Source organism: Pimephales promelas, chromosome 9, assembly GCF_988280905.1.
Source record: "Pimephales promelas chromosome 9, fPimPro1.hap1.1, whole genome shotgun sequence".
NCBI lineage: Eukaryota > Metazoa > Chordata > Actinopteri > Cypriniformes > Leuciscidae > Pimephales > Pimephales promelas.
The window spans coordinates 16,782,556-16,790,837 of NC_142777.1; the positions used below are offsets into that span (position 1 = coordinate 16,782,556).

Genomic DNA, 8,282 nt, shown 5'->3' on the forward strand with positions numbered 1-8,282 from the left:
TCAACACATGAAACAGCTTTATTCAAACTACAAGCATGTATTTACAGGCACTGAACCCCAAACCCTACTGCCGACTCAACACAGCGGTTCCTATTCTTTGATGACAGCATTCAGCATCATGAGCCTCTCTCCACTGGATAAACACACGCGTGTTCTTCTGTCCCTGTAACATACAGACAAGATTCACATTACGAGCTCAACACTGCATTTACATGTTGAGGTTGATGTGTTAACTCACTTTTAATCCAACTTAAATGTTCCTCAATATATCAACACCAATAAGGGACAAATTAAATATATATCATGTTTAGTTACTTTATATATGTTTTTATTCACAGCACATAATTTGTCTAATGTAAGCAGTGTTGACAACAGTGAATTATCCTACATAATAGCACACACATGTATTTTTCATGTTGGGATGTGCTCACCTGCAATACTTATACAATATTTTCCTTCCTGATGTAAATAGACATTTTAAATAAGCGTATTTAAGATGTATGGTTATGTAAATACACGTTGGAAACGTAACTTTACGGTTACTGGAGCTCCCCTGTTATCAATACATAATAAAACATGCGTTTACAGCAAAATCAGAACTATACTATACTGTCTAACTCCTTTAGACGTTCAACAGTTAAAACGTTTACTCTATAGTAGTTTAACACATACGATTTAAACCGTATTTACTCACATTTGAAAACCCCCGCGTCGCTTATCTCCGCGATGTTGATATTGACGTATCCTCTCGCGTGGCCTCCTGGGATAGATGAGTATCATGAGTAGCCGTGGAAAAGCACTCAAAAATCTGGGCGGAAGCAGTAAGCCATCCGGGAACTTCTCGCCTACTCTTTTTATGAAAACTGATGTTTGGAACGTACTGCTTCCTTCACGTACTGTTTTCGCCTACTATATAGTAGGAAAGTAGGCATATTGGAACGCACTTAAGTCCGAATCTCGCGACAATTGCTACGTCACCCAGGTAATTCTCGCCTACTCTTTTGGATTCATTCATACTTTTTTGCTCGCCTACTCTTTTTCCCATACTAAGTAGTAGGGAAGTATGCGGTTTGGAACGCAGCCCATGTCTCATGGCCCTCTATCAGAATCCAGAGTTTTGGGAAGATTGGAGAAACTTAATTTTTCGCCCCCCCAAAAAAAACGTAAGGGGTACCACTGTCGTTTTTTTTTCGGGCCAAATTTTTGAGTTTCGATATCTCAGCTCTGGAAGGGGCTAGAGCCTCCATTTTTGCACTCAGGTCTAAGTCCCATGGTCCTCTATCAGAATTCAGAGTTTTGGGAAGATTGGAGAAACTTAATTTTTCGCCCAAAAAAAAAAAACGTAAGGGGTACCACTGTCGTTTTTTTTTCGGGCCGAATTTTTGAGTTTCGATATCTCAGCTCTGGAAGGGGCTAGAGCCTCCATTTTTGCACTCAGATGTAAGTCTCATGGCCCTCTATCAGAATCCAGAGTTTTGGGAAGATTGGAGAAACTTAATTTTTCACCCAAAACAAAAAAAAAACGTAAGGGGTACATTGTCGTTTTTTTTTTTCGGGCCGAATTTTTGAGTTTCCATATCTCAGCTCCGGAAGGGGCTAGAGCCTCCATTTTTGCACTCAGGTCTAAGTCTCATGGCCCTCTATCAGAATCCAGAGTTTTGGGAAGATTGGAGAAACTTAATTTTTCGCCCCAAAAAAAAACGTAAGGGGTACCACTGTCGTTTTTTTTTCGGGCCGAATTTTTGAGTTTCGATATCTCAGCTCTGGAAGGGGCTAGAGCCTCCATTTTTGCACTCAGGTGTAAGTCTCATGGCCCTCTATCAGAATCCAGAGTTTTGGGAAGATTGGAGAAACTTAATTTTTCGCCCAAAAAAAAAAACATAAGGGGTACCACTGTCGTTTTTTTTTTTCGGGCCGAATTTTTGAGTTTCGATATCTCAGCTCTGGAAGGGGCTAGAGCCTCCATTTTTGCACTCAGGTCTAAGTCTCATGGCCCTCTATCAGAATCCAGAGTTTTGGGAAGATTGGAGAAACTTAATTTTTCCCCCCCAAAAAAAAACGTAAGGGGTACCACTGTCGTTTTTTTTTTTTCTGGCCGAATTTTTGAGTTTCGATATCTCAGCTCTGGAAGGGGCTAGAGCCTCCATTTTTGCACTCAGGTGTAAGTCTCATGGCCCTCTATCAGAATCCAGAGTTTTGGGAAGATTGGAGAAACTTAATTTTTCGCCCAAAAAAAAAAAAACGTAAGGGGTACCACTGTCGTTTTTTTTTCGGGCCGAATTTTTGAGTTTCGATATCTCAGCTCCGGAAGGGGCTAGAGCCTCCATTTTTGCACTCAGGTCTAAGTCTCATGGCCCTCTATCAGAATCCAGAGTTTTGGGAAGATTGGAGAAACTGAATTTTTCGCCCAAAAAAAAAACATAAGGGGTACCACTGTCGTTTTTTTTTTTTCGGGCCGAATTTTTGAGTTTCGATATCTCAGCTCTGGAAGGGGCTAGAGCCTCCATTTTTGCACTCAGGTGTAAGTCTCATGGCCCTCTATCAGAATCCAGAGTTTTGGGAAGATTGGAGAAACTTAATTTTTCGCCCAAAAAAAAAAAAAACGTAAGGGGTACCACTGTCGTTTTTTTTTCGGGCCGAATTTTTGAGTTTCGATATCTCAGCTCCGGAAGGGGCTAGAGCCTCCATTTTTGCACTCAGGTGTAAGTCTCATGGCCCTCTATCAGAATCCAGAGTTTTGGGAAGATTGGAGAAACTTAATTTTTCGCCCAAAAAAAAAAAACGTAAGGGGTACCACTGTTGTTTTTGTTTCGGGCCGAATTTTTGAGTTTCGATATCTCAGCTCTGGAAGGGGCTAGAGCCTCCATTTTTGCACTCAGGTCTAAGTCTCATGGTCCTCTATCAGAATTCAGAGTTTTGGGAAGATTGGAGAAACTTAATTTTTCGCCCAAAAAAAAAAACCATAAGGGGTACCACTGTCGTTTTTTTTTCGGGCCGAATTTTTGAGTTTCGATATCTCAGCTCTGGAAGGGGCTAGAGCCTCCATTTTTGCACTCAGATGTAAGTCTCATGGCCCTTTATCAGAATCCAGAGTTTTGGGAAGATTGGAGAAACTTAATTTTTCACCCAAAACAAAAAAAAACGTAAGGGGTACCACTGTCGTTTTTTTTTTTCGGGCCGAATTTTTGAGTTTCGATATCTCAGCTCCGGAAGGGGCTAGAGCCTCCATTTTTGCACTCAGGTCTAAGTCTCATGGCCCTCTATCAGAATCCAGAGTTTTGGGAAGATTGGAGAAACTTAATTTTTCACCCAAAAAAAAAAAAAAACCGTAAGGGGTACCACTGTCGTTTTTTTTTCGGGCCGAAATTTTGAGTTTCGATATCTCAGCTCCGGAAGGGGCTAGAGCCTCCATTTTTGCACTCAGGTCTAAGTCTCGTGGCCCTCTATCAGAATCCAGAGTTTTGGGAAGATTGGAGAAACTTAATTTTTCGCCCCAAAAAAAAACGTAAGGGGTACCACTGTCGTTTTTTTTTCGGGCCGAATTTTTGAGTTTCGATATCTCAGCTCTGGAAGGGGCTAGAGCCTCCATTTTTGCACTCAGGTCTAAGTCTCATGGCCCTCTATCAGAATCCAGAGTTTTGGGAAGATTGGAGAAACTTAATTTTTCGCCCCAAAAAAAAAACGTAAGGGGTACCACTGTCGTTTTTTTTTCTGGCCGAATTTTTGAGTTTCGATATCTCAGCTCTGGAAGGGGCTAGAGCCTCCATTTTTGCACTCAGGTGTAAGTCTCATGGCCCTCTATCAGAATCCAGAGTTTTGGGAAGATTGGAGAAACTTAATTTTTCGCCCAAAAAAAAAAAACGTAAGGGGTACCACTGTCGTTTTTTTTTCAGGCCGAATTTTTGAGTTTCGATATCTCAGCTCCGGAAGGGGCTAGAGCCTCCATTTTTGCACTCAGGTCTAAGTCTCATGGCCCTCTATCAGAATCCAGAGTTTTGGGAAGATTGGAGAAACTTACTTTTTCGCCCAAAAAAAAAAAAAACGTAAGGGGTACCACTGTTGTTGTTTTTTTCGGGCCGAATTTTTGAGTTTCGATATCTCAGCTTTGGAAGGGGCTAGAGCCTCCATTTTTGCACTCAGGTCTAAGTCTCATGGCCCTCTATCAGAATCCAGAGTTTTGGGAAGATTGGAGAAACTTAATTTTTCGCCCAAAACAAAAAAAAACGTAAGGGGTACCACTGTCGTTTTTTTTTCGGGCCGAATTTTTGAGTTTCGATATCTCAGCTCTGGAAGGGGCTAGAGCCTCCATTTTTGCACTCAGGTGTAAGTCTCATGGCCCTCTATCAGAATCCAGAGTTTTGGGAAGATTGGAGAAACTTAATTTTTCGCCAAAAAAAAAAACGTAAGGGGTACCACTGTCGTTTTTTTTTTCAGGCCGAATTTTTGAATTTCGATATCTCAGCTCCGGAAGGGGCTAGAGCCTCCATTTTTGCACTCAGGTGTAAGTCTCATGGCCCTCTATCAGAATCCAGAGTTTTGGGAAGATTGGAGAAACTTAATTTTTCGCCCCCCCAAAAAAAACGTAAGGGGTACCACTGTCGTTTTTTTTTCGGGCCAAATTTTTGAGTTTCGATATCTCAGCTCTGGAAGGGGCTAGAGCCTCCATTTTTGCACTCAGGTCTAAGTCTCATGGTCCTCTATCAGAATTCAGAGTTTTGGGAAGATTGGAGAAACTTAATTTTTCGCCCCAAAAAAAAAAACGTAAGGGGTACCACTGTCGTTTTTTTTTCGGGCCGAATTTTTGAGTTTCGATATCTCAGCTCTGGAAGGGGCTAGAGCCTCCATTTTTGCACTCAGGTGTAAGTCTCATGGCCCTCTATCAGAATCCAGAGTTTTGGGAAGATTGGAGAAACTTAATTTTTCGCCCAAAAAAAAAAAAACATAAGGGGTACCACTGTCGTTTTTTTTTTCGGGCCGAATTTTTGAGTTTCGATATCTAGGCTCTGGAAGGGGCTAGAGCCTCCATTTTTGCACTCAGTTCTAAGTCGCATGGCCCTCTATCAGAATCCAGAGTTTTGGGAAGATTGGAGAAACTTAATTTTTCGCCCCCCAAAAAAAAACGTAAGGGGTACCACTGTCGTTTTTTTTTCGGGCCGAATTTTTGAGTTTCGATATCTCAGCTCTGGAAGGGGCTAGAGCCTCCATTTTTGCACTCAGATGTAAGTCTCATGGCCCTCTATCAGAATCCAGAGTTTTGGGAAGATTGGAGAAACTTAATTTTTCGCCCAAAAAAAAAAAAAACGTAAGGGGTACCACTGTCGTTTTTTTTTTCGGGCCGAATTTTTGAGTTTTGATATCTCAGCTCCGGAAGGGGCTAGAGCCTCCATTTTTGCACTCAGTTCTAAGTCTCATGGCCCTCTATCAGAATCCAGAGTTTTGGGAAGATTGGAGAAACTTAATTTTTCGCCAAAAAAAAAAAACGTAAGGGGTACCACTGTCGTTTTTTTTTTCAGGCCGAATTTTTGAATTTCGATATCTCAGCTCCGGAAGGGGCTAGAGCCTCCATTTTTGCACTCAGGTGTAAGTCTCATGGCCCTCTATCAGAATCCAGAGTTTTGGGAAGATTGGAGAAACTTAATTTTTCGCCCCCCCAAAAAAAACGTAAGGGGTACCACTGTCGTTTTTTTTTCGGGCCAAATTTTTGAGTTTCGATATCTCAGCTCTGGAAGGGGCTAGAGCCTCCATTTTTGCACTCAGGTCTAAGTCTCATGGTCCTCTATCAGAATTCAGAGTTTTGGGAAGATTGGAGAAACTTAATTTTTCGCCCCAAAAAAAAAACGTAAGGGGTACCACTGTCGTTTTTTTTTCGGGCCGAATTTTTGAGTTTCGATATCTCAGCTCTGGAAGGGGCTAGAGCCTCCATTTTTGCACTCAGGTGTAAGTCTCATGGCCCTCTATCAGAATCCAGAGTTTTGGGAAGATTGGAGAAACTTAATTTTTCGCCCAAAAAAAAAAAAACATAAGGGGTACCACTGTCGTTTTTTTTTTTCGGGCCGAATTTTTGAGTTTCGATATCTCAGCTCTGGAAGGGGCTAGAGCCTCCATTTTTGCACTCAGTTCTAAGTCGCATGGCCCTCTATCAGAATCCAGAGTTTTGGGAAGATTGGAGAAACTTAATTTTTCGCCCCCCAAAAAAAAACGTAAGGGGTACCACTGTCGTTTTTTTTTCGGGCCGAATTTTTGAGTTTCGATATCTCAGCTCTGGAAGGGGCTAGAGCCTCCATTTTTGCACTCAGGTGTAAGTCTCATGGCCCTCTATCAGAATCCAGAGTTTTGGGAAGATTGGAGAAACTTAATTTTTCGCCCAAAAAAAAAAAAAAAAACGTAAGGGGTACCACTGTCGTTTTTTTTTTCGGGCCGAATTTTTGAGTTTTGATATCTCAGCTCCGGAAGGGGCTAGAGCCTCCATTTTTGCACTCAGTTCTAAGTCTCATGGCCCTCTATCAGAATCCAGAGTTTTGGGAAGATTGGAGAAACTTAATTTTTCGCCCAAAAAAAAAAACATAAGGGGTACTACTGTCGTTTTTTTTTTTCGGGCCGAATTTTTGAGTTTCGATATCTCAGCTCTGGTAGGGGCTAGAGCCTCCATTTTTGCACTCAGGTCTAAGTCTCATGGCCCTCTATCAGAATCCAGAGTTTTGGGAAGATTGGAGAAACTTAATTTTTCGCCCCCCAAAAAAAACGTAAGGGGTACCACTGTCGTTTTTTTTTTCGGGCCGAATTTTTGAGTTTCGATATCTCAGCTCTGGAAGGGGCTAGAGCCTCCATTTTTGCACTCAGGTGTAAGTCTCATGGCCCTCTATCAGAATCCAGAGTTTTGGGAAGATTGGAGAAACTTAATTTTTCGCCAAAAAAAAAAAAAAACGTAAGGGGTACCACTGTCGTTTTTTTTTTCGGGCCGAATTTTTGAGTTTCGATATCTCAGCTCCGGAAGGGGCTAGAGCCTCCATTTTTGACTCAGGTGTAAGTCTCATGGCCCTCTATCAGAATCCAGAGTTTTGGAAAGATTGGAGAAACTTAATTTTTCGCCCCCCAAAAAAAAACGTAAGGGGTACCACTGTCGTTTTTTTTTTCGGGCCAAATTTTTGAGTTTCGATATCTCAGCTCTGGAAGGGGCTAGAGCCTCCATTTTTGCACTCAGGTCTAAGTCTCATGGTCCTCTATCAGAATTCAGAGTTTTGGGAAGATTGGAGAAACTTAATTTTTCGCCCAAAAAAAAAAAAACGTAAGGGGTACCACTGTCGTTTTTTTTTTCGGGCCGAATTTTTGAGTTTCGAAATCTCAGCTCTGGAAGGGGCTAGAGCCTCCATTTTTGCACTCAGGTGTAAGTCTCATGGCCCTCTATCAGAATCCAGAGTTTTGGGAAGATTGGAGAAACTTAATTTTTCGCCCAAAAAAAAAACGTAAGGGGTACCAATGTCGTTTTTTTTTCGGGCCGAATTTTTGAGTTTCGATATCTCAGCTCTGGAAGGGGCTAGAGCCTCCATTTTTGCACTCAGGTGTAAGTCTCATGGCCCTCTATCAGAATCCAGAGTTTTGGGAAGATTGGAGAAACTTGATTTTTCGCCCAAAAAAAAAAAACGTAAGGGGTACCACTGTCGTTTTTTTTTTCGGGCAGAATTTTTGAGTTTCGATATCTCAGCTCTGGAAAGGGCTAGAGCCTCCATTTTTGCACTCAGGTGTAAGTCTCATGGCCCTCTATCAGAATCCAGAGTTTTGGGAAGATTGGAGAAACTTAATTTTTCGCCCAAAAAAAAAAAACGTAAGGGGTACCACTGTCGTTTTTTTTTCAGGCCGAATTTTTGAGTTTCGATATCTCAGCTCCGGAAGGGGCTAGAGCCTCCATTTTTGCACTCAGGTCTAAGTCTCATGGCCCTCTATCAGAATCCAGAGTTTTGGGAAGATTGGAGAAACTTTCTTTTTCGCCCAAAAAAAAAAAAAACGTAAGGGGTACCACTGTTGTTGTTTTTTTCGGGCCGAATTTTTGAGTTTCGATATCTCAGCTTTGGAAGGGGCTAGAGCCTCCATTTTTGCACTCAGGTCTAAGTCTCATGGCCCTCTATCAGAATCCAGAGTTTTGGGAAGATTGGAGAAACTTAATTTTTCGCCCAAAACAAAAAAAAACGTAAGGGGTACCACTGTCGTTTTTTTTTCGGGCCGAATTTTTGAGTTTCGATATCTCAGCTCTGGAAGGGGCTAGAGCCTCCATTTTTGCACTCAGG

General features: G+C 41.8%; 1 long non-coding RNA gene across 1 annotated transcript; it reads right to left on the bottom strand.

Moving 5' to 3' along the window:
- Nucleotides 1–1,090, bottom strand: LOC120479147 (uncharacterized). The gene is made up of 2 exons (XR_005622848.2): nucleotides 695–1,090; nucleotides 1–163 (listed from the first exon to the last, which is right to left on the bottom strand). It is a non-coding gene; the product is annotated as an uncharacterized LOC120479147 (long non-coding RNA).
- Nucleotides 1,091–8,282: the final 7,192 nt, after the last annotated feature.